The sequence below is a fragment of the Bombyx mandarina genome, chromosome 23 (genome assembly GCF_030267445.1).
Source record: "Bombyx mandarina strain Sakado chromosome 23, ASM3026744v2".
Classification (NCBI taxonomy): Eukaryota; Metazoa; Arthropoda; class Insecta; order Lepidoptera; family Bombycidae; genus Bombyx; species Bombyx mandarina.
In genome coordinates, this window is record NC_143229.1 from 12797165 (window position 1) to 12823315 (window position 26151).

At 37.9% G+C, this 26151-nt stretch overlaps 1 protein-coding gene across 4 annotated transcripts in view; it reads left to right on the forward strand.

Annotated features, from left to right (window-relative positions):
* Positions 1-26151, forward strand: part of LOC149500200 (uncharacterized) — a 109095-nt gene that overhangs the window by 47377 nt on the left and 35567 nt on the right. Inside the window, exon 1 of one of the 4 annotated variants that reach the window (XM_089737748.1) lies at positions 21180-21439. The exons of the other annotated variants lie outside the window; for them this stretch is intronic. The gene's annotated coding sequence lies outside the window, so the exon portion shown is untranslated. Of the gene's footprint in view, positions 1-21179; positions 21440-26151 lie in introns of those variants that run through there. 4 annotated transcript variants of the gene reach the window in all.

Consider the following 26151-nt stretch of genomic DNA (forward strand, 5'->3'; position numbering starts at 1 on the left):
TAAGTGGTTACTGGAGCCCATGGACATCTACAATATAAATACGCCACCCACCTTGAGATATCTAAGGTCTCAGTATAGTTACAACAGCTGCCCCCACCCTTGAAACCGAAACGCATTACTGCTTCACGGCAGAAATAAGCAGGGCGGTGGTACCTACCCGTGCGGACTCACAATAGGTCTTACTATCAATTCAATTTGTGTTTTTTTTTTTCGTCAATAACATTCCATATTTTTCAAAATCATTTATGTCAACAATTCAATAAAGCGCTCGTTCATTTCATTTTAAACCAAACAAACATCCTTGCACCGCTTTTTTTTTAAAGAGCGCGCACTGAACCAAAGAACCGCCTCTCGTTCATTTTAACATCCTTATTAATATCGTTCAGTGATGCGATAACAGTTGTTTTTTTATTGAAAGTCCATCCACTTCGTCGTCGGTCACGACTTGCTTTCGACATGCAAATATTAATTACGATTACGGCACTTATACGTGTATGTGTAATATAGAACGTTCCCGATAAAAGGTCTATAAATGTTTATTCGGTAAAACGAATCGATGGTGAATGAACTAGTAAAACTAGTTATACGTGTTGGTGTATTGACACCTCTCTCGTGGAACGATATCCGGTGGTAGATTCTGCGAAGCACGGCTCTTACTAGGATTCGTGTTAGCAACGTCGTCAGGTTTGAGCCCCGTGAGCTCACCTACTAGTTAAAGTTACGCTGGAATGGCCTCTCAAGGCTACCAGCTTAGATAGGAAAAAAAAAAGGAACGATCTATAAGAGCGAATGAGTTCAATTTGAATGGTTCATTAATCTAGGGACCCTGTCGGGAGTCCGGGTTTTCGGTAGCTTTGTGAGGGATGTCTTATAATCGAGACTTGGCTGTGCTTGTTTCTTGTCTTTTGAATTTCGGATACACATAACACAGGTGCAAACCTCAACTTGGAGCCATTCTTTATTTAACTAGGCACAAGAGTGCAGTAACGGACTTAATGCCTAAGTCATTCTATACCAGTCAACCAAGGGGGATATAAAGATATCTGCTAGGTACATTGATTTATTTAAAAAAAAAATGATACAAAACACAAACAAAAACATTTTGGGCATAGTTGTAATAAGGGCTATTTTCCTTTTTTCTTGGTTGTATACCTAGATATTGGAATCCTTTTCATCAATGTGTAGGTATGTACCCATTAACGTACCCGATCTTGTCGACCGAATGGTAAACAGTCGACGTCGCCCAAAACACGTCATTACGGATCCTCTCAATCCATTAACGGTGCTTTTAGGTACCACAAGCACCGGTCACCGTCCTCGTCGAACCCGTCGCTTGCGACGAAGGGCTCGATGAGCGAATTAACCCATAGACACAGCCCACTGAGTTTCTCGCCGGATCTTCTCAGTGGGTCGCGTTTCCGATCCGGTGGTAGATTCTGCGAAGCACTGCTCTTGATAGGGTCAGTGTTAGCATCACTCCGGTTTGAGCCCCGTGAGCTCACCTACTACTTAAGGTTACGCTGAAATAGCCTCTCAAGGCTATCAGCTTAGGTAGGGAAAAAAAAGATTAAATCCGTGAATAAAGATATCATTAGCCACCAACATAAGAATTGGGTCGCATTTATTTTTATTTCGCGAATAGTGAAAACGCGAATGAAGAAAGCGCGAATAAGGTGCTTTTACTATATATAATAACATATTCGTGCTATCTTAAGTTCCTTGAGCACAATGGGTACTGCGCCTTAGTACAGTTAAGTATGTTATACATAACTTCTCAGGAACCATGTTATGAGAGGCGGGCCACAATACCGCATACAAAAGTAATTAATATGACGTTATTATGAGAAAAAGAAATCATAATAAGTCGAGTTTTATGAAGACATAACCGGAGGCAGCGGTCTTAAGTTCGCCTGAAATAAACCATTGTTCGTAATGCAATTACGCGTGAGATTCGATCGTAATTGTGAAGAAAGCATGCCGTTTAAAAACTAAATTAAACGGTTATTTATCGTTCTGTTTTAGAGCAATTTAATATATGAGGTATTGTTCCCTGAAAAGCAATATGGAATAAGTGCATTTGAATGTATGCGTTATCTCTCTCTAACATAGTCTACTTTACTTAATAATAATAATAATATAGCCTTTTAGTCAGATCTTTTAGTACAATGAATTTTTAAACTTAAAAATACTAGCATTAAAATCTTAAACTTAATAGATATGAATAAATGTAAACTAATATTTGTTGCTTGGTTATCTTTCCTAGATCTGTTTGCCAGTCGGCAGAGGCCTCCTCCAACCTTTTCCATTCGTTGTCTTTAGACGTTGGAGGGTTGTGGTCGTTTTCCCCCTCGAGAACCAGTCGGCTTGGGGGAGTTCGTTCCTTTTTTGTTTATTTATTAACAGTTTCTTTGGTTGGTTTTGGTTATGAAGAAGAAGAAAGCATGCCGTTTAAAAACTAAATTAAACAGTTATTTATCGTTCTGTTTTAGAGCAATCTTATATGAGGTATTGTTCCCTGAAAAGCAATATGGAATAAGTGCATATGAATTAATGCGTTTCTCTCTCTAATATAGTCTACTTTACTTACCTTATTGTATTTTGATAATATTATGTGGGAAAAAAAAACCAGAAAAATATATTTTTTAATAACAATATGCAAATCATAGAATCTAACACGGATGAAGTAAAAGAAACACCATGACAGAAAATTCAGAAGAAGTCAGAAGAAATATAAGAGTCCCTTCCTATGGCACATTGACCTTTTTCTTCTTACCCTTATCCTATTTGGGCTCTTGGACTATACCTTCAAATTAACAGACAGTAAAATTGTTTTCTTTCTTTTTCAGGTAAGTTCGGAATATACCAGCTTATTTCCATATATTATGAGTATTATACTGATGGTTTTTGGTAAGTCAAAGCATAAAAAAATTTAAAAGTTTGATTTCAAAGGTAATTCCGAGTACTTATCTCAATATTCAATACATGTTTTATAATTGTAAAATAAATTAAACAAACAAATTGTTACGCATTCAGCGTCTCCAAGCTACCATGTGCTCTTTGTGTTGCTACTGATCTCGATTCCCGTTATATTTGAACCTTAGACTTCGATCGAGAATCGACTCTACATAAACAGAGATTTATAAGATTTTCTTTAGGTTAAGCACCACGTTAGAGGCCACGACACACGGAAGAGACTCCGTCTTAGAGCATCGTGAGAAACAGCGACCACATCAACAGTGGCCTAATGTCCGGAGGCCACGACTTCATGGCTCTCCTAAACATCAACATTTTTTACTTTCTAACGTAATTTAATGTACAAACGCTATTCGCATTCCAGATTTCTGGGTCAAAAGAACTCTACGTACTAACACACTCACCATAAAAACAAAGTAAACTAGGACGAAATATTGGATTTATTTAAGCCTCATAAATAAACTTACATTTTATCGGTTGAGGGCTGACGTAATCTGAAAATAATAAATGTATTTTTTTATTTATTGTAAAACACAAGTGGTTATAAAATACGCTATTCAATAGACAATTCTAGTAAAATCGGCAGCTGTAGCTGTCATAATTAAGAATTATGTACTTTTACAGTTTTCGTGGTCACGGACGACTGACTGTGACCACGAAAATTGTAAAGTATGTATTCGAAACGTGGGAAATAATGTAATGACAAATAACAAATACGAGAGATTGATTGATTAGTCAATCAAATAGTAAAGAAAGTACTTGCTGTAATGCGGATATTCCGTTTAGACAATAGAAATGATGTTTATTAGAAAAGTTTGATCAAAAAAGTCCGTTAATTATTGAAGAAAACAAAGTAGAATCGGATAGCACTCATTTTAAAAAATAGATCGTGCCAATTTTTTAAAACTCGGTTGAATGCAGACTGATTACGCGCTATGATGGTAATTAACACACAACCATTAGCCACTTATGACGTCATGGTTTGTAATTAGTGTTTGTTTCAAAGTAACATGAACGTTAACATGACGGAGTGTTAATATTATTCTATTAAATTATTTATGATAAAAATTATTAACATTTGATAAAATGACGATCTATGTTCGATTCAAATTTAGAATGAATGCAAAAATTATTCCTCTCTCTCTTTCTCTTCATCAATCATTAATCATTTAAATGATGTCATCTATAGATTAAAGGACATTGAGGTTCCCAACAATAACATTCACACTGTCGGTCTTCTGAATAATAACACTCCCTCGGTCGAAGACCATAACTTTGCCTTACAGATAATAATTACAATTTAGATATATCGCTATATTTTGATTTTTGTCTGTCGCCTACAACCCGGAGTTCCTTTTGATGACTTATGCCCTTCTTTCGAATGACGTATAGAAAATACAAGCATTTCACCGTAAGCCACACGTCAGTGTTTGAATCATTATATTTTGAAATCTTGCCAAGTGGCCTACAAGTTTAACAGGCAATCCGAGATAACACATTGACTTAATATCAGAAATGGGTTACATACGAAAATACAATTTTAGAACAAATTTTTTTTATACAGATTGTTTTTAATCTTACATCAATGTCAGTTCGTACTGTTGTGCGTCGTCTCCGCCCGCAATAGCTGTACATAATTCATTTAAATTAATTATAATTAAAGATTATAATTATTTGTTACTTCCTAAAAAAAACTTTGTTACTTCTACAAACAAACTACATCGGTCCAATTCTGTTATTATTGTTCTTTTTGGAAGTTTTATTATAATTTACTTACATAATTCTGATTTACCATTTTTTTTTCTTAAAAAATATATGTAGGTATAATTCTAAGTGAACATTAACATTCTTAACCAATCTAAAACGGCCTATGTTTCTCTAAAATTTATGAGGTGCAGTGATTAATCTACTTTTTTTCCCCTACTTATGCTGATAGCCTTGAGAGGCTACTTCTTCAGCTACACCCTAACATGTAGGTGAGCTCACGGGGCTCAAGCTGGAGTGTTGCTAACACTGGCCCTAGCAAGAGCCGTGCTTTGCAGAATCTACCACCGGATCGGAAACGCGACCCACCGAGAAAATCCGACGAGAAACTCAGTGGGCTGTGTGTGTGGGTTAATTCGCTCGTCGAGCCCTTCGTCGCGAGCGACGGGTTCGACGAGATAAAGCAGTGTTGGCGCAGTTTGGACATAGGAAAATGATTTCGGCTATTTTGGCACGTGAGGTCGAAGCTTTATTTTTTTCTTATATTTTGTATATTTATCAATCTTTCTAATTAAAGGTCCGTTCTATTTGGTTTTATTATCAACAATTCGATGTTTTTAGTTGAACTTCAATTATATTTACCCCATTCAAAAAGCTGAAGAAGTTTCTTTTGTCATAATATTTTTTTCCAAATTATATAAATACGTTTTCTAAATTTTTTACTTTGAACGCCTCTCCTGTTAAGTTGACGTGAAGAAAACGTGATCGCAAAAGCAAATCGAACGCCCATCGTGACGTTCACATTTTAAGATTCAATTCTCAATTTATCTTATAAAAAACTGTGTTATGGATAAAAATCCACATGTATGGCGCATGTACATACTACGTACGTTTCGCTACACTCACATCCGGATTTCCCGTTAGTCTGCCGATGACTGAGCTGGCTATAAATAACGACCGGCGCTTGAACTCTTGCCCGATATATGTATCTATACTAATATGTATTATAAAGCTGAAGAGTTTGTTTGTTTGTTTGTTTGTTTGAACGCGCTAATCTCAGGAACGACTGGTCTGCTTTAAAAAAAAATTTTATTTTTTATTGCTTAGGTGGCTGGACGAGCTCACAGCCCACCTGGTGTTAAGTGGTTACTGGAGCCCATAGACATCTACAATGTAAATGCGCCACCCACCTTGAGATATGAGTTCTGAGGTCTCAGTATATTTTATGTAGTTACAACGGCTGCCCCACCCTTCAAACCGAAACGCATTACTGCTTCTCCGTAGAAATAGGCAGGGTGGTGGTACCTACCCGTGCGAACTCACAAGAGGTCCTACCACCAGTTAAAAAATTCTTTCAGTGTTAGAGAGCTCATTTATCGAGGAAGGCTATATAGCTAATGCTAAGCTAGCTCATGCTAAGACCAATGCAAGCGGAGCACCAATAATGTTTCAAAATCGGGATATTTTTCCCTTCTTCTTTTGAAGTCGGTTAAAAAGCGTGATTTTGGTACCTTAAATAGCTCCTTAACATTCTATTATTCAAAAATATTTTCACTTTCTACGTAAATGAAGAGGCGGGTAGAATTTAGCGTTATGCCAAAGTATCTATACCACGCGGACAAAGTCGCGGGCTAAAGCTAATGTATTTATATGAGTGCTTTCTAAAAGAAACATTACAGAAAAACGGGTAATTGTTTCACATTAAGGTCGGACGGAAAACTCATCGAACTCTAAGACGACAGCTGGTGTATTTTTAAAAACATTAAATATTTTTCTACGCCTCTATTTTATTCCAAAAATAATGTTCACATTATTTGGTTTTACAACACTTCTTTTTCGATTCCCCTACTATATTGAACTCTTTAAGCTCTTTAAAAGAATAAAACGTCTAGAATAGGCTTGTTAAGAAGAACTGAACTGTCTTTACGAGGCGACTTCTGTTTTTATATGGTTGTTCGGAAAGTAATTTCGTTATTTTTGTGGAAATGAACACATAGGTACATCGAGCTTCGAAAATAATCCCAGGCCTTTCAAGTGGTCATAAACTGTTGAATTCGATAAATTGAACCTCAATCCGATCTCACGTGTTGTTATTCGCCGGTTCGCATCAACTAATGCCTTTATCGCGTCTTTATCAGCTTTAACCGGCCTCGAAATTTAGCGAACCAGTTCTGGCACTGGCATAAATAATTGAAAATAGTAACTACATATATTTAATTCCCTTTTAATACTGCTATATCAAGTTTAACTTTACGTCTTTCATTGACAGATGAATTCCTGTTTACCTGTGTTTTGGTTTGTTTGCAACCCGAATCCAGGATGTTTAGAAAGGGTCAATGATCTAAACATGCGTGGCGGAGAGTTCGAAAATCTCATCAGAATGTACAGTGTATATAACTTTATTTATTTATTTATTGCATAGATGTTCTCAGTGTATCAGTATAGTTACAACGACTGCCCCACTCTTCAAACCGAAATGCATTACTGCTTCAGGGCTGAAATAGGCAAGGCGGTAGTACCTACCCGTGCGGACTCACAAGAAGTCCCACCACCGGTAAAACAACTAAATTTATCTAATAAATAACTTTTTTATTACATTACCACTAGCGATGACCCGCGTTGACTATTCTCGATGTTACGTGTGATTACCACGTTATGGGAGACCGGCTGATATGCCATTATTATTTGCGACAATGTATACACGTATAAAACTAACACGGTGCCAACCGAGACTAAGGTCCAAGACACTGAATATAATTGAAATTTAAACGAAATATTGAGACAGGAGTACGCTTCGCTCACTTCGCAACAGTCTTGCTTTAAGAATCCGTGCATTGGAATTCAGCATCCTTCAAAATCTTCTATGTCGTTCCCTCACTGCTGAGGATCGCGATCACACGTGAAGTTCCTCTACTGTGTTCGATCATGGGTGGCATGAACCGCATGGTACTACTGCTCTACTCTACAGATCTTTAGGACTAATCATAAAATTAGCACACACTATGGACAGTAATGTGAGTAATATTATTTTTGATGATAAATGGTTAGACAACGTGGGCGCGACGTTGGGAAACACCGGACTGTTTCCCAGCGTCGGACCCACGCCCCACAAGGGACCAATTTGATAATTAAGGGGGGCAATCGCACTAAATTAACATAGAAAATCTGTATTAAAATTATTTTGAATTTGATTTTTTTAATTCTATATTTTGAAATATTATTTACTGTGTTTTGATAACAATTTCATAGGCATTTCATCCTAAAACTGACTGTTTCTTAAGTGAACAAATCAATTTTTAATATTAAAAATTATGTATGGGAGCATCAAAATTTTAGAAACGTTACAGTCAGGTATGGTACAAAAAAGTTTGGAAAAACTGGGTTACGCGATTTGAACATCAAAACAAAGCAAAACCTACATACAGAGGTCTAGTTTGCACTTAAGCGTTTCAAAAATATACGATCATCATACTTTTAAATGAACGGTTCAAAATAAATATAAAAAAAGACAATCTTATTACACTGCTACTAACAAACTAATAAAATTTTATTTAATCAACCCGAAGACGCAGATGCCATTTGGTGCCATTAAACTGAAATAGACTGGATCGTAACGCCCCTAACTGCTACTTACATTTAATTATGATCTCTGAACGTATAAAACTAGAAATATCTTAATGGGCATCCGGACAGCAATTACGAAACAATCATGAAAGTAGTCAAAACTGATCCTTATTAAAATCAAACGACCATTCAATAAGTATTGTGAAATATTTATGTGTAAAACACTTAAAACCATGCAATAAATTTGACAATAAAAAATTTGACAATAAAAAATAAAAAAGCACATCTCATAGGTAGCTTTATTAAGTTTATTACCTTTGATCGCGTCTGCTGAACACCAATGGCTTAAAGGACTCGTTACCAGGGCGGTAAATCTTCAGAAAAAAGTTTATCCGCTATGACTTTTTGGCGGGAACGCGAGGAGCCAAGTTTTGTGATCTATTCAGTGTTTCTTCAGGTTTAAATTTGTAATACCACCGTTGCTTATTAACTTATTATTAAAATTAAATACTGCCGATGAACATATATTCCAAAAAGCTCCAAGTGTGTGTCATTAACAAACTACAATTTTACTAACACTATAATTTATTCATCCCAAATGATTAGTCTAATTAAATTAATCAACTTCATCTTATTTCGCTTCGTATCATTATTATTCATGTAACAGAATATAATAACAATAACACTTGGCCTAAAAGTCGCGTTACTGGAAAATAAAATCTTTTAAAAAAAGCAGAGCATCACGCCGATGACACGTGACTTATATTGTCAGATGTCATGGTTGTGTTATATTGTTATACTGAAGTACCTATTACTTTAAAAGTCTATGGTTATATAAAAATTATAAAATCTATATTTATGTAGGTTTTGGCCCCAAATGACGTTACATGCGATAAAGTTGTTACCAGGTAAAACGAATTAGGGCGTGCTTGCTATAAAGGTAAAAAAGTCTATAAACTAGAATTGAATACTTGACATTATTAACTGACCAATTTGTGGGTACGTAATGTTGGTTTGGTTTGTTTTATTTTGTGTTTTATTACTAACAACTAGCTGACCCGGCAGACTTCGTAGTGCCTCAATCGATAAATAAAAGATCTAAACTTTTGTATAAAATAAACTTGAGACAAACAAAAGGAATCCGTCCGAAGGGGGACACATCAAAGGGAAAACAAAATTGTTATTTTTATTTAATTCCGACCATTTTCATATTTTTCTACCTTTTAAACATTCTCTGGACTTCCACAAGTAAGTCAAGATCAAAATTAGCCAAATCGGTCCATCCGTTCTCAAGTTTTAGCGAAACTAATGAACAGCAATTAATTTTTTATATATACTAACTAACAATAATTTAGTATAACTTAATAAGGAAAGCTATTTGGGTTAAGCGACATTTTTACAACTTTACAAGAGAGCCATTTAAAATTGAAAATTAAGAAAAATATCATAAAAAATACTTTTTCAGCTGGATGTAAACCTAATTGAAGTTCAATTAAAAACATTGAACTGTTGATGCTAATACCAAACAAAACGCACCTTTCTTTAATTACAAAGATAAAAGTCGCGTATTAACCGAAATATCGCTTAAATCAGATAGCTTTTCACCCCTAGATATATGTATACCAGAAGAAAACTATCTTATTACTTGTGTATTATAGGTATTAGGGCTTATAAAGTTTTAACATCGTTCATTTTCGAACGAAACATCAAATTTTTCATATTCGTAAGCGCGACCGTGACAACAAGGCTGTTTGACAATTAATAAAACTCAGGAAATATTATCTCAAGTTTGTACCGTGGCGGATTGTATTCCGTTTATTATTATTAAATTTTTTTTTTACCTATAAACGAAACGTAATTTGATCGTTTGATATTATTGCGGAAATAAAAAAAACAATAAAATAATTGGTTGTTGTTCGTTCATTATGACATTACAGTTCGCCAGAGACACCGACTCGGAAACTCGCTCAGGCAAGCACCTGTTCAGATTAAAGCCTATTACAAAATAAGGGTAAATAGAGCATTCGTAATCACAGTCCTTGAACAGCGAAACAATCGGCCATTCTTCATGATTTTCCTCAAAAACCAAAACAAGGCATTTGAATAAGAATGAAGAAAGTGAAATCCTATTAGCCGGAGGCGAGCGGTAATGAAACCGTTTGTCCTACAATACAAAGTGATGTTTTGCTCAAAGCAAATTGCGCGTACAGTCGCGTGACGCTTCGCTCCGCTAGTGTGAGCTGTGAGCATAAGGCGCCGCTACTGTTAAGTTGGCAATAAGAACCCATGGATATATAAAAAATTATAATTGTCAATTCTAAATCTTTTTTTATCTGTGTTCGTTTTCTCGGCCACTCCAGTGTAATATGTTCTATGTGTAGTTTTGTTAGAAAATCTAGTTCAAATACTATTAAACTAGTTTGAAGGAAAGGCCAAATTATTGAAGTGAAACTTCTTTAGGTCCTGCGCGTTGACAGTAAAATATAACTCGCGACAGATTCGTTACGGCTAGAGAGAAAAGATTCAATTTAGGACGAGTCAGAGTGAGAAAATAGACCGAACGTCTCGCGAAAGACTCGACCTTGGAGAGTGGGAGAAAACGAGCTAGGTCGTTTCTTTTATATACATTCTGTTTACGGACGTCGGCCAACAGGTGTCTTGTTATGTATATTTTTCTATTTATAATTTAAAATATATATAGAAATGGTGAAGTGGTCGTCTCTGATACACAGCATTCCCTATTACAAGAGAAATTCGATTTAAGGATGAAAAATGAAGAAAACCACAATACTGCACAACCCAAAACACTTTTAGAAAAAGAAGGATCTTATAAATTTATCTTCTCATTGCATTAGTATTATAATAAATACTACACTGGTTGTTAACCGCGGCTTCGCTCGCATGGTCAATAGTGTCCCGTGAGAATGAGATATTTTTTCGGAATAAAATGTAGCCTATATCGCCCTAGTCTAGTACTATCACTAAATTACACATTCATAATATTAGTATGGATATGGAAATTAAACCTTTGATTTTAAAATTAAATTTAGACATTTTCAAATGTTTACGAATAATATTCGACATATTTCCTGTTGTATTCTTTGCAACATTTCTTGACAAAAGTCGTCATAATTGACATTTTACAAAATGGCGGCCCCAATATCGACCGCGTGAAAACATGCCAAGCATCGTACAAATCAGTTGTAAAAGTAAACATTTAATCAGTTTGACGCATTACGGCATTATCTTCTTAAATAAACATATACGTACATACGTATGTATTATACAAACGAATTATAAATATTTAGAATTAATTAAAGCTACTTTTACTGTTTAATCTCGCTTTATTATCATTACATAGGTACGCTGGAATATCCCTCTAAGATTAGGTAACAAAAAATAATTACATTATTTCTGATGTTTCCAATACTTGCAGTTAAAACGGACGACTAAGTACAATAAGTATTAATATTATGTTGATATGATTAGTCATATTAGATACATTAGACCTTAGGGTCTAATTTACAGTTACAACAACTATGATTTAAGGATAAATAAAACAGTTATGAGAAGTAGGTACATCTATTTGTTTCTCAAGTCTGTGTGTCGTGCAGTTAAATTTAGGGCTCGTGAAAACCGAAGAAATTACTATTTAAAAATAATTAAATATTCATAGTTTACAAGGTGATTTGTTTTAGACTCATAAAAAGAGCCTATTTCTGCCTTGAAGCAATCGTATCAGACGGTGACTCCAGTATTCACGTTACGTGTCTTCCTGTGACCACTTAAGAAAGCTCTAAAAAGTCTGGTCATAAAACTACGCTGTACCGACTTCGTCTGCTGGAAAGATAATAGTAAATACATAAACCCTAAAGATTCCCTTGAACTGCCTTACTTCGTTCACAAAACAAAAAACACATAACTTACGACTTACGACCAAGCAGAGTTCATTCACATCGGTCAATTGAGTAATCTTTTGTTACATCAATAGGGACCCGCACCAAGACAAATTGTCAGTTAACCCTTGGCTATAATTGATTTATGTTCACAATAAATTGAATTGCTACTTGGAACTAGACTGTGTTTTGTGACTGTACATAGGCAGATGGTCTCAGGACCTACCTCATGTTGAGTAGTTATTGAAACCATGAGTAAGAACAATTTAAACAATGTGATAATGGGGCTGTATTGTTTTAATGCTGTTCCAATCTGTAAAACGGACACATGACTGCTTTGTGACAGCAGCAAATAGAATTACGATATCTGCCGTCACTAATTGTATTCTACCATAATTTTTTTTCCAATTATTTTCAAGTACACTGGCCACCCCGAACCGTTAATTAAATTGCTCTAAACACCGAAAGCAATCTCGAATCGTGAATGTAAATATGTTCAATGTCATCGGCCCAAGTGTCAGATTCACTTTGTTGTAAAGCTGTACAAATACTGTTGAAATGTGACACCTCCCTGCAATATAGGATCGACGCCTCTACCACAGAACACATAATTGTGGTAGACACACCGCCACGAAAATAGCGATTGGAAGCCTGATTAAAACAAAAAAAAACTACCACATAATAATATCATAAAGGCAATAAAAACCCATGGAGATCTAACACACAGGAGGTGTCACATTTCTACATATAGTAGTAGGTATTGTTGGTAACATTGAATATTTTGGCTTCGAAACGCAAAATAAATAATTGTTAGTTTTTATTTGTATTTTTTAAACGGAATACCTATACAAACAGACCAAACAGACAATTGCCCACGCGATTTCTAAAGCTTTTGTCTTGTCAAAACAAATTCAAAGTGACATATGATGAACGTAAAATTTACATGAAAATATTCTGTCATTTAAAACATTGTATGGTTTTTGTCTTCACACATCCTCGTGTGGCGGCTGCAATGAATTATGAAATCAGCTGTGAGTAGATCGTCACATGCTTAATGAATTCAAAGCGATTTTCGATACCCGCACGAATGTATCGTTATAGTAAACGGTAAAGTATGCTTTGTTTAAATGATATATAGTCTAACTGCTATGTACTATAAAATTGACAAAAAAAAACAAAAAGAAGCGAATATTGTTTCCATTGCGTGCATCTATGATTTAGCTAAAGAGCTAGAACTAGAGTATAAACGACTTTGAAGCGCATTACTTTACCAAAACGACATGAATGATGATCTTAACAAATTAATATTTCTTATCTTTCAACGGAGTTAGGGCGTATTGGTAGATATTTGGAGGTTTAACGAAGATGGGAAGATCTTCCACAGAGTGAGTGATATTCCTCGGCAGACCGTCGTCGGTCCGAATGTTGTTGTTCGGAACTGTTATAAATATATACTTATACAGGCTTATCTTGAAAATGTCATAAGCGAGATTCAGGCATCTGTCAAATATCTTGTGTTGTACGATGACTACCGCCACAGATACTGCCCACCCCATGTACATATTTCTGTCGTGACGTAGTTTGAAATTTCGACTTTATGTCCCATAACTCACGTTATAACGTCTATGTGTTCTGGAATCCAATTAAGACCAGCTGCACTCCTGAGTACGCAGTAAAACCATACTAATATTATATGTCCTTATATCATATCGAAAGGAAGCAATGGATTTATAAAGCGATGATACAAAGTCACTATGGTGACATAGTCTGTTTTTTTGTCCCGAAGAAACATCGCATTCTCACGGAAAGCTACACTGATACTCTTTGTTAAACACGCATGCGAAGCCGCGGGTAACAATATTAGTATCAAACGATTATCCGTAACTCCGAGAATGGTCTCTTTAAGTTTTGTGTTGACACTGATGATGATTATTATGATGTGGCATAATATTTACAATACATTTCCTCTCTCAAGAGCCTACAAAAGAAGATAGATGATACAGTAGTGGGATGTTCTAGGAGCTTTAACCCTTTAACGGGTTGCGTGTCCATTTATTATCATTAAACATTATTACCAAAGCGAACCGGATACTGTTTAGTATCCCGGTTCACGTCAAGCCCGGTTAGATAATATTTGAAAGCGCTAAGCGTGACGTAACTTAATGAAATTCACTTTTCCTGTCGACATTCGCCGTGTTTTGCTAAGGTGTGTCAAATATTAGAACCTGTGGGCGTATAGTTTGTCTTAGCGAAAATAATATGCACTTTCTTCTTAGTCACATACTTCATTGATTCATCCTTGAAATGGGCAAAACCATCTTTAAAGTCACGTGAACTCGTGGAATATTGATAGATGAGGTGTTTTGTAAAGATCTGCTATTAACAAAATACAAACGCCTCTGAATCATCTTTACGCTTCAGTTCTACAGGATTATTGTCTTGTCTTCACGACATCAATAGAAAAAACTGTCTACACTTAGGCAACGGCAGTCTTTAAAACCAAATTGTTTATTATTTGACTGTTTATTATGGTTTATTATCTTCAAAACAACACGTGTCTGTTGCTTTATTTCAAACGATGCTTTGCCTGAATCTCACTGACAAAGGTGTTGTGAGGCGAAAATAGTGTTTATATTACCATAAAGTAATATACAATATATTTGTAGATATATTATAATTATATGTTAGCATAACGGACGAGATATTTCGTTTCTTTTTTTTTCTTCATTTCTTATATCTCTTCAGGATCTTTCGTCTGTCCTTATTGATAATATAGATCTAGTTCTGATCATACTTATTTTTTATACTAAATTCAAATGCGTTATAAATCAACTACATATAAGGCCGTCAGCGCAAAAGTGGCCTTTTTTTTTTTTTTTTTTTTTTTTCCCTACCTATGCTGATAGCCTTGAGAGGCTATTTCAGCTTCACCCTAACGTGTGTAGGTGAGCTCACGGGGCTCAAACCGGAGAGTTGCTAACACTGACCCTAGCAAGAGCAGTGCTTCGCAGAATCTACCACCGGATCGGAAACGCGACCCACTGAGAAGATCCGGCGAGAAACTCAGTGGGCTGTGTCTAGGGGTTAATTCGCTCGTCGAGCCCTTCGTCGCAAGCGACGGGTTCGACGAGGACGGTGACCGGTGCTTGTCGTGCCTAAAAGCACCGTTAATGGATCGGGAGGATCCGTAATGACGTGCTTTGGGCGACGTCGACTGTTTACCATTCGATCTACAGGATCGGGTATGTAGTTTCCAGCGGCCACGACAAGAGGGTTCTCATGTCGTGCCGCCTTCTCGAAATGGCGCAATGATGCCGACTGTAGATACTTACTGACAGAGTCGAGCTCCAGGTCATCGTGTAGATCCACGTTCCTCAGGAACCATGGTGCTCCGACGGCTATCCTGCAGAATCGGGATTGAATAACCTGAAGGGGCTTCAAGTTGGTGCGGGCTGCGTGAGCGAACACTACGCTTGCATACGTCATAACGGGGCGTATGCAAGTTTTGTAGAGAGTTACCTTATTACGGAGGGACAGTTTGCTTCGCTTGCAAAGCATAGGGTAGAGACGTCCTAATATGAAGGCGGCACGGTCGCGTACCGTTTTAATATGGGGACGGAATGTCATCCCTCTGTCGAGGGTGACGCCTAGGTATTTGACCTGCGAGGCCCACGGTATGGGCTGGCCAAAGAGAGTAACGGGGCTAACGGCGGAGGTGTTTGCGCGCCTATTAGGGAGTGGGATGCTCGAAGTGGTATTCGGAGGGCGACCCCTTTTGAAGAGCACCGCTGTGCTTTTCGTGGGGTTGATGTCGATGCGCCACTTCCGGAACCACTGTCCCATGGTGGCTACTGCGATCTGGAGTTGCCGATGTAGCAACGACATCTTCCTACACGAGTAGTAGATAGCCGTGTCATCGGCGAAGAGCGCTAGATGGGTCTCCGGAGACCGGGGTATATCATTGATATACAAACTAAATAATAACGGGGAGAGCGCGGAGCCTTGCGGGACTCCGGCAGTCAGATGACGGGGGCGAGAGCGAGTTCCCTCTACTCGATATCGAAACAAACGGTTCGACAAGAAGTCTCGTATGATGAGCACGAGTCTGTCTGGCACTCCCATGTTGTACAGTTTGTAGATCAAACCTTTGTGCCAGACTTTGTCGAACGCCTTCGCGATATCGAAGAAGAGGGCGCCGGTCGGGATTTGTTTACGCCTATTTAGCCCTATTAAGATGTGCTCCGTGAGGCGGTGCACTTGTTGTACGCACGAGTGCTTAGCGCGGAATCCAAACTGCTCGTCTATTAGAATTTTATTCGCGGTAACGAAGTCCCAGAGGCGTTTCCGAAGGAGCCGTTCGTAAATTTTGCCTATCGTCGGGAGGAGACTAATCGGACGGTAACTAGCGGTTTCGTTTTTCGGTTTGCCCGGCTTATGTATACCGATAACGTCCGCTTCTTTCCACACCGCGGGAAAGATGCAGTGCGTCATAGCGGCATTTAAAATGGTAGCCAACATTGCTATCAGTTGGACTGGTAAGAGTTTAAGCGCGCGGTTACGGATGCCGTCGGAGCCGGGTGCCTTCTTAGGTTGGAGGTTGTGGATCGCTTCTCTAACTTCGTCAGTGGTAATGGGGGGTAACGCGTCCGAGGGCGGTAGGGAAGCTCTGCGCTCGACCTCCCTGTCGACTAACTCGGTGTGTTCGGGGTCCGCGTATTGAGTGCTGGTGGTGCACTGCTCTTGCAGTGCATCGGCCAGCAGCTCAGCCTTGTCATCGTCATCGAAAGCCGGTGGTTGGCCTGAAGGGCGTACGAGGGGAGGCATAGTAGCGGTAGTTTCGGATTTGAGAGTCCTAGCTAGTCGCCAGTATGCTTGGTGGGAGGGCGCGAGTTGTTCTAAATAACTATGCCAATTTTCGTTACGGGCGTCGCTTAGGCGGGAGTGGACTTCGCGTTGTAGACGACGCATCCGAATCCGGTTTGAATGCGTGGGAAGACGATCGTAGGCCCGGATTGCCGCGTTCCTAACTCTTAAGAGATTCCTAAGTTCGGGGGAAAGTCTAATGCGGTGGAAGCTATCCTCCACATCGACTTCTTTAGAAGATCTAATGATCGCGGAAGAGATGTGATCGGTAATGATGTTTATGGATTCGACGGTGTCCTCGGGGGATAGATTCGAATCCGGGCCGTAAGGGAGGATTGGCGGAGCGGCTTCGGCTAAGCACGTGCCCAGCTTATTCCAATCCACCATGGTCCTCGTAACAGTAACTGGGTTGTGGGGGCGACCGAGCTGCATAACGACAGGTCGGTGGTCTGAGTCGAGCTCTGACAGTGCTTCGATGGAATGCAAGCGCAGAGTTACGTTCCTAAGCAATGCCAGGTCTATAGTGCTCGGACGGAGCGCGATGTTATACGGATAACATGTTGGAGTTGGGGGGCCGACTACTTCGAAGGTGAGGTCGTCTATAAACGCGTCGAGACGCCTACCGTTGACGTTAGTACGATGGCAGTTCCACCTAGTGTGGTGGCAATTTAAATCGCCTGCCAGGATGACAGAGTCTCCCATGCCGAACAGTGACTCGATGTCACTGCTCAGGAGGGGCTTGTCCGGGGGGAGATAAACGGATGCGATGACGATCGGCTGGTGTCCCGTCAGCGAGATACGGCACACTGACGCCTCGATATGTGAGAGCGAGGGAGTATCGAGAGGGACAACGTGCAGGGCCCGCCTATAGTAAATGGCAGTCCCGCCTTTGGAGGCGGTGAGTCTGTCATTCCTAACCATGACGTAATTCGCGACTTTCGGGTCACGACGCGAGGGCTTCAGGCAGGTCTCCTGCACTAACAGAATATCTATTAGGTTGTCGCGGAGGAATTCGTATATTTGATCGCGTTGCCGCACGAGTCCGTTAGCATTGTAGAATGCCAACTTAAGGGAATAAAGTTTTTCTCTACCGTTTCGCGCCATTGATAACCGGTAAAGATTTAAAGCGTACGGGATACGGACTCATAGACGTCCATGTGATCGAAAGCGGCCGCAAGCCGCTGTTCGGGAGTTACCGACCTACGGATAGCATCTGCGAACGATCGCAGACGGTCAAAGTTTACCGCGGTGACGAAGTCAAAGTGGCCTAAGCTTTCCATAGTTACAATGGTTTAAGTTTTCATGAATTTGAATTTGAGTAGGCAAAAAACAATACGCGCAAAAATAATGTTTACATTTGTGTTATCTATGGGTGAAACTATGGATAGGCCGGTTTTGCATTAAAATTTATTATATTTTAAATAGCTGACACGGCAGACTTCGTAGTGCCTCAATCGATAAATAAAAGACCCAAACTTTCGTATAAAATAAACTTAAAACAAAGAAAAGGAATCCGTCAGACGGGGGACACTTCAACGGAAAAACAAAATCCGAGCATTTTCATATTTATCTACCTTTTAAACCTTCTCTGGACTTCCACAAATAATTTAAGACCAAAATTAGCCAAATCGATTCTCGGCCGTTCTCGAGTTTTAGCGAGACTAACGAACAGCAATTCATTTATATATTTAAAAGATAAATTGCAATATACATAATTATAAGCATGATTATGAAAAATTGTGGATTAGGCCACTTTTGCGCTGACGGCCTCATATATGAACAATGAATTAATTTAGAGCGTCTCAAATCAATGGTAACGCTATGACGATTTGCCGTGACGAAAAGCCATAGGCCGAACTTCTTCTTCTTGCTTCGGTTTCCTCAATACTGAGGGTCGTGACTACCTCCTCGCAACAAGAGTTTATTACGGACTATTTCACGCCATTTGCCTCTATCTACCGCCAAAACTAGACCAAACAAAGATTTGCAAAAATCCATTTTAACGTTACGTAATTTTAACGTTTATACGCACTCATCGGCCACTGTAGGCTACACCTATCGCAATTCGAACTTTTGACCTTGCATTCATTTGTAAATTTCTCGTTCATTCACCAGCATCATCTTCGTTATGCGCAACATCCTCTCGTTTCTGTTTTGTTTGTACACATGTCATAGATTAAAATCGCGAATACTAAATACACGCTGGTTCAATCAGTGCGCGCTGTGAATGCCTTCTTATATGTTGTATCCATGTTTGAATATGGTCGATGTTTTTTATTTATTGCATATATGGGTGGACGAGCTCACAGCCCACTTGTTGTTAAGTGATTACCGGAGCCCATGATCTATAACGTAAATGCCGCTCCCCACCTTGAAATATGGGTTCTAAGGTCTCAGTATAGTTACAACGGCTGCCTCACCCTTTAAACCGAAACGCATTACTGCTTCACGGCTGAAATAGGCAGGGTGGTGGTACCTACCCATGCGAATGTCAGCTGAATAATAGACCTTATGAAAGTAATTTTTATTCCCCGAGAAAAACACACATGAGTACTTACGTTAGTCTATTACGTTGCGACCCTGGCTGCCGTTCCAAGGGACCAGCTTCGATCAGATTCAGGATTTATTTAAAGCTTTTGAATATTTGTTATTGTGGTCTCATATGAGTCTCCAATTGGAACAACAACAATTGAATCTGTAACTCTTTTCCTTAAAAAAGTATTTGCAAAGATTTGTATAATGTTAGTGAAGAAATTTTACAGAGAAAACTTCGCTCAGTTATCTGACGCTATCTAAGGTAGCATTCGTACAATCTAGGCTAATTTGTTAATCGTTCCGCATAAACCGTACATTTAAGACCGACTTCTCTCATGATGCTTTCCAACCAACCGCACCCATTATAACGGAACAAAAAGTGGCTAACACTTCTTGAAACATTTCGATTTCAACAGTTTTTGCATTTTGGACTAATAAAAATCACAAATCACTGGTGGAAGTTTTGCGATGCCCCATACATAAATACCACTACACTGCTTACTAAATAATGTGTTGTAAAGACAGGACGTTTGTTATTAAAAATAAAACATCGACCTCATTGAATGAGCCATCTAATCCATTCTTGAGTCCTCCTTAAAGATGTCTTTAAAAAGACCAGGAATATAAATACAAAAAAGCTAAATTAAATCGAAGTGACTTCAGCCTAAAAATGCTGTTATACTTAGAATTGAAAATGTCCAAAGAAGTTGTTAACATGAAAAAGGTCAAGAACAAAGAAACTCTAAAGGTTAAAATGAAGGCAAAAAGGATCCCGCGACAATGTAACTTGACGAGCGATAAGGCAAGAGATATTAGAAATCCGTGAGAGAGACAGAGAACGAGAGTATATGGCATTCGGTGCTGGAGTAAACTTGGCGCCCATATGTTGTAGTCGTGAGCCACATACTGTTTTGAAGTTCTTAGTTTTTTGTTGCTGTCAATACTGCCGTCAAGTTGCTTAACGCTACAGTCAATCTACTATTTAATAACATTGGATTATTTATATAGCTGAAAACGTGGATATCAATCTTGATAATAAAGATAAGGTCGGACAGCAGTCACTAAACTAGAAGAAGAACATGGAGCAAGAACATAAAGTAAATATAATTAAACAGAGCGTCGTGATAAAACATTGTCTTTCACTTAAAAAGCTTCGAAAGACGTTTTTACTGCAAATAATAAGAGTTTAAAAAATAAATAAATCATTTTGAATCAGATTATAGTGAAGAACCCTAGTCCAAGCTTAGGAGTCAACCTCTATTACATAGCTTTTCAATCCAATACAGTAGCATTCATATTTTTGTACTCACGGAACAAATAGTGGTATATAACTCGAAAAAAATTATTGCACAAATAAAAAATAAAATGTGTGTAAAATTTATACAGAATTATGTTTACTTAATTACCACAGCATCGTCACCCTGATAAATATCAAGTGCCGATCGATTTTTTGACATTTTTAATACCTACTGAGCTAATTAATTTAACTAATTTGGAGTTATCACTCGGCTCAGTGCTCACAGGTTCATAGTTCGTAACGCTATCGCTAACAAGTTTGAACTCTATTAAATAAACAATAAGGTAAGCAACGCGGTACCGACTTGATCGGCTCCATAGACAAACAGTGGTCTCCGAGTTGCCGCGTCCGATGCGAGCGCTGGGCGTCATCAAGCGATGGCGACCAGTCACCGAACGACCGCTTTCGCGACAACACGTATCAATCTGTGATGTTAAAAATAATAAGTGCTACGAAAATCCTGATGATAACAGTGTTGTGGTATTCGTGAAGTGTTTTTAAACACAGGAGAAACGCCGAAGTGCACTTTCACTTGACTGAAAGTTACTAAACATTCTTACGGAGTAACTCTTTTTAAGGGTATCCAACTTTATCCAGACGAATAAAGGTAATTTTCATTTGTGAATTGGACAGTGTATGTAATAAAACGAATGATAAAAAAAGTTTTTAAATGGATATCGATTAACAAAGTTACAAGCAAACTATATGACTAATTTTAAATACTATAGGATTTTTTTTAAAAACTTTATGGACTTATTTTAAACATATTGATAGAAAGATTTTTTCAAATACACATTTCTACACTTACGTATTTATGTATTATTAAGATATAGCTTGAACTAAAATATTTTATTCACAATACTGGCACAGTATTAAAATTGGATATACAATTTACAATATGCAATAATTTCTCTTTCTTTGTAAACGTGCACAAGGCAATTGATGCGTGAATAGTGAAATTAATTAGCTAATAATACACTGTCATTCAGTTTGAGTACTTCTAAAGCTTCGAAGTAGCTCACCGTGAAGTTAATTTAAATACTATTGCAAAACTTGTAACAGCAAACAAATTTTAAGTTAAGGAAAAAAGTGTTATAGGTAAGCGCTCAGCTGAACCTACGCTGTCCCATCTGTCCTGGTAAAAGAAATTTCCTCCGGGTCACCTTCTCCCTATAAAAAAACATTATTATATGGTCAATTTAATGCCAAAAATAAACGTGTTGAATTAATCGTTTATTGCGAATTAAGGATAGCAATAACAAAATTAAAATAGTGCATGAATTGAAAAAAAAAATCTTGATAAATTATTGCTGTCTTTCTGTTACGGCAGTGATTTATTATCTGCCTCGTAGGTATGTGATGTATCTCGTCTCTTGCAATCTATGATCTCACAAATTCCAACTGATAATAAGTGGAAACGTTTGTTTGTTAGCTTCGTGAGAGAATTGTATTTTTAACAACATTGTTGAACGCTTCACTGTAAGTTGATTTGTGTTCAAATGAAATAGAATAAAGGTAACTCAGTAAAAACAATTTTTGTCCTTACTCCAAACAGTGGAAAAACGCAAATATCTCATATCTCAAAAACTAATGAACCTTGAATTTATTTTTCCCGACCAATTCACTGGCTGTGGTGTGCTTATTGCGAGTTTTTTAACGTTCTCGATAACGTAAAAGTTAACTCATAATTGTAAGAAGTTGAAAGGTTTACCTACGTTGGCCACTAGGGGCGCTGTTCCAACTGCATACAAATTTAAGTTAACTTTTACGCTATCGAGAACGTTAAAAAACTCGCAATAAGCACACGGAGTTCAACCTAGACTGGGCATTCATTAACATCACAAGACAATACCTACTTATCACTGCATACTACTTAAAGATATAGAACTTTCCAACAAGAAAATAAATCTCGTGAAAAACTCTTCAAAATTCCCGCCAGATGGATTAATTGACGTTTTTTTTTACTATTTTCGTTGGTAGCTTAATGGGCTATTCCAGCTTCTCGCTGACTAACAGGTGAGCTCACGAGCTCAGCTTGGGAGACTTTGCTAACACTAGCCCTAGCAAGAGCAGTGCTTCGCTGAATCTACCACCGGATCAGAATCGCGACTCACTGAGAAGATTCGGCGTGAAACTCAGTGGGCTGTGTATGTGGGTTAATTTTCACGACGAACCCTTCATCGCAATCGGGTTCGACGAGAACATTGCCCGGTGCTTGGAATGTCTAAAAGCACTGAGAGTGGATCTGGAGGATCCGAAATGACGCGTTTTGGGCGATGGCGACTGGTTACGGTTTATAGGGAATTGCATTAACTGCTCAACGTTTTATTTGCTTGAGTCATAATTAAATAGTTTTAAGGTCGATTATGGGTGCTGTGAACACGTACACATGTACAGGAAAATAAATAATAACACAATTATAATCATTTATATACATTAGTTATATTTACGTTTCTGGGAATCATCTTCAAACAGGAACGTGCTTATCAAACTTTAAGGAAAATTAATGTAATTCGATCCTATTGGTTTAGACCTATCCGTTTATGGTATTCTATAAATACCGCCTCAGATAGTAGGTATTTTATCGGTTGTGTTGCAATAACTGTGTGTAACAATAATTACCGCTGGTGGCTTGTGTCGTAGACAGAGCCTCTATTTTTTAACTAGTGCTTTCTAAAAAATATTTTTAATACCTTTTAAAAAAAATAGTTTATACATATTAAGATATTAAATAATATAGACTATGATGATAATAATAATAATAATATATTTATTTATTAAAGTAACCAAGACCCATTGTGTACATCTCTTAAAATTATGTAGGTATATAATTGAAATAAATTAATATGCAAATAACGTAATGCACCATCCCATGAGAAATGGCGCAGCAGCGATTCACATAAATACTATCCAAACTAATGACTATCATTGTCAATAGGGTGTTCGAACTGTCCCTAATCCAGGGCGCCAACTATATAATATAACCATATAACATAATTCTTTACAATAATAAGATATAAGAATATAAGACAGCCTTTATTAACAATCTAATTGAAGTGACATTTTTTTTTATTTTAATAACTAAGTCACTGGCGCGATATACATGTAGATATTTAAAAATTTAAATATGTAAGTTACTTATTATCTAGTTTTATTATTCGCCACCGGTTTCTTGATCGTCTTGCTGTACAGCATAGCCCCCCCCCCCCCCCCAAGGGTTCTCCATAATGTTCTATCCTGCGTTTTTCTCATCCAAATCGTTCCTGCCACTTTTTTGATGTCATCTTCCCATCTACGTTGTTGTCTCCTCTATTACGCTTTTTATATCTTGGACACCATTTTGTCACTCCTTTGGCCTATTTTTCTGTTTTATCTCGAATTAAATGTCCAGTCCGTTTCTATTTCAGTTGTTTTATTCGGTATTTAATATCCATGATCTTTGTTTGTTTTCTTATTTTTGTTAACCGTATTTTATCTGTTAACATCGTGTTTATCATAACTTCTTTCCATTCGGTATTGACGTATTTCTAAAGTTGCTATGTTCTAATTGTCAATCCTCCTAACTCTTTACAATACATATACTAATTGTTATATATAACGCCAAAAACCAAGCAATCGCATTAATTTCGCCAAGAGTCATGGTAGTATAATTAAAACTACTTTTACAATTTAATCTAGAAAAAAATCCAGTTCAGTTTGAAAAAAAATACAAACTATTATAATATTATGTTACAGCAACTATGATTTAAGGATAAATAAAACTGTTATGAAATGTCATCTGTTTGATCCTCGTGTCGTATGGTACATACAAGTGAATCAGACTTTCCTTTTGTTATGTAACAAAAATGGACATCCATAACTCTAATGTTACTTATGAAATATTCATAATGGTGTTTTATGTCTATTTAAATTCAATACAAATTTATTCAAAACTACTAAGTAAGATAGCTTCGTTCTCAAACATAATTTAGACAATCATGGTAAGGAATAAATAGGAGGGCGCGCTTTCAAAAAAATTTAAAAATTCCTTCACATTTCAGAATTACGTTAAATTTATTGGTAACAGGACATTTCGAAATGCCAAAATGGAACGAGCTCTTATCTTCCCCGATAATTCGGCTTATTTCAACCGCCATGGTCGCGAGTAGACCAAAAACTATGGGCAGGATGTTTGGAGCGAACAAATTTATAGTCCTTTTTGAGCGTTACCACGGAAACTCAAAAACTGTCAATTATTCGTTTTTCAGAGATTAGATAAAATCTAACGATAAATTACTATCCAACACATGAATAATATGGTATAATTTATTTGTAAGCAAAATATAAAATAGTCAAAGCATAGTATGGCATCATAACAAAAAGAGTCGAAAAAAAGAGACGAAATAAAATAAATAGCGCATTAATAAAATTATCATTTTGATGTAACATTGACAGCTGTCAAACGTAAACATTTTAATGAACGGCTTGAAGTCAAAGGTCGGTATTTGAATTACGATAAATCCAAACATCATATGACATAATACCTTCGGCTTTCTATTTTTATTTAAATTTAAAAGCTCTTATAACGAAGTTATATATTTTTTCCCCACCTATTCGTTAGGTGCCTAAGGGGCTATTCCAACTACGCGCAGACGAGTAGGTAAGCCCACAGCGACGGCCTCCCCCCGGTAAAGTTTATGTGGCGACCTGAGGGGGTCCAAGCCTAGCGCGCCAGCAGGGAGTGTAATTCTAAGAGCGAACGGCTGGCAGTGAATCACGTCCCAACCTGGCAGGCTCTGGTTCCGGCCAAGCAGGGTATTCCGGGACACCAGCGCCACCGTCTGGGCGGCCTGACGCGCATGACGGGCTGAGACCGAGATGGCTGATGTTCTAGAGCCTTCGTTCTTCGCCTCGAAGGCTCCGTCGGCCGGTCGTCCTTGGAGTGAGCTGCGCTGTCTCGTTGCAGTGTTGACTGTGGTAACCCCCTTACCCCACCCGAGTTGTGACTTCGGGGGAATCGGACGTTTGGGCGAGAGTGCAGGGGAGTCGTTTACTGGGTAGGATCCTAAGTTCCATCTCTTGGACCCGAATCCGCTCCCAACATCCGCGGACCGTTCAGTTCATACCCCGAGGCGCGAGGACCTCGTAGAAGGTACGAATCCCGGTTCAAAGAAAAAAGGGCAGTACTTCGTAGAATCTACTACCGGATCGAAATTGCAACCCACTGAGAAGGTCCTCCGGGAAACTCAGTGGGCTGTGTTTATGGGTTATCATAATGACTGTTGAGTAGAACACCCAAAGAATATGATATCATTGGACATTTCTAATTAAAAGCTACGT